This window comes from Antennarius striatus, chromosome 6 (assembly GCF_040054535.1).
Source record: "Antennarius striatus isolate MH-2024 chromosome 6, ASM4005453v1, whole genome shotgun sequence".
Lineage (NCBI taxonomy): Eukaryota > Metazoa > Chordata > Actinopteri > Lophiiformes > Antennariidae > Antennarius > Antennarius striatus.
In genome coordinates, this window is record NC_090781.1 from 8,975,740 (window position 1) to 8,976,981 (window position 1,242).

Genomic DNA, 1,242 nt, shown 5'->3' on the forward strand with positions numbered 1-1,242 from the left:
TATGCTACAATAAAAGCATCAAGTATCATCTGAAGATCTTCCTCTGTGTGGGCGACGATGGCATTGTCGTCTGCATATTGCAGTTCCACGATGGACGTGCGAGAGATCTTAGACTTTGCCTTGAAACGGTTAAGGTTGAACAGTTTGCCATCAGTTCTGTAGATGATCTGAACACCGGAGGGTAGGCTGTGACCAATTAGTTGGATAATAGCTGCAATAAAGAATGCAAACAGAGTGGGGGCAATAATGCATCCTTGTTTGACGCCAGTCTCTACCTTGAAAGGCTCAGTCTCACTGCCACTGCAGAGGACTGTTGCTGACATGTTGTCATGTAAGAGCCGCAGGATCCTGATGTACTTTTCTGGACATCCACATTTTGAAAGGATTTTCCAGAGGGCTTCATGGTTCACCGAGTCAAAAGCCTTCATTAGGTCAATGAATGCCATATATAATGGTTGTTTTTGTTCCTTGCATTTTTTTTGTATCTGTTGGGCAGTGAAGATCATGTCAACTGTACCACGGGCAGGACAAGTGCCACACTGGGATTCAGGGAGGATTTCTTCAGATGTTGGATGGAATCTCTTGAACAGAATGCGAGCAATGATCTTACCAGTTGTGGAGAGTAGTGAGATGCCCCTGTAGTTCCCACAGTCTGCCTAGTCACCCTTCTTAAACAGGACGACAATGAGTGCATCTCTGAGGTCTGCAGGTATTGCCTCCCTTTGCCAGATCTTGGTGATGAAGGCAGGCAGATGCTGAAGGAGGTTATCTCCTCCGGCCTTCAGGATTTCGGCTGGGATCCCATCAGGGATCCCAGCCGAAACAACAGCTTTGTTGTTCCGCAGTTGCGCGATGGGATCTTGAACCTCCAACAGTCCTGGTGCATCACCCATGCTCTCCTTCGTGGGACACTGTGGGATTCAGTCAAGGAAGTCCTTATCAACCGTTGTTCTCTGGTTTAAGAGCCCCCCAAAATGTTCTTTCCAGCAGTTCTTGATCTCATCATCTGTCTTCATGATGTTTTGCCTGTCCTTGGACCAGAGGGGGCTTGATATGTGCTGACTGGGTCCATATACAGGTTTAGTCGCATTGAAGAAGCTCATTGTATCCCCAACATCTGCAAGCTCTTCAATTTCTCTGGCTTTCTCTGTCCACCATGTGTTTTTAAGCTCCCTGACCTGGCGTTGAATGAGGGCTTTGGCTTTAGAATGCGCCTCCCTCTTGGTTTGGCATGAAGATTAG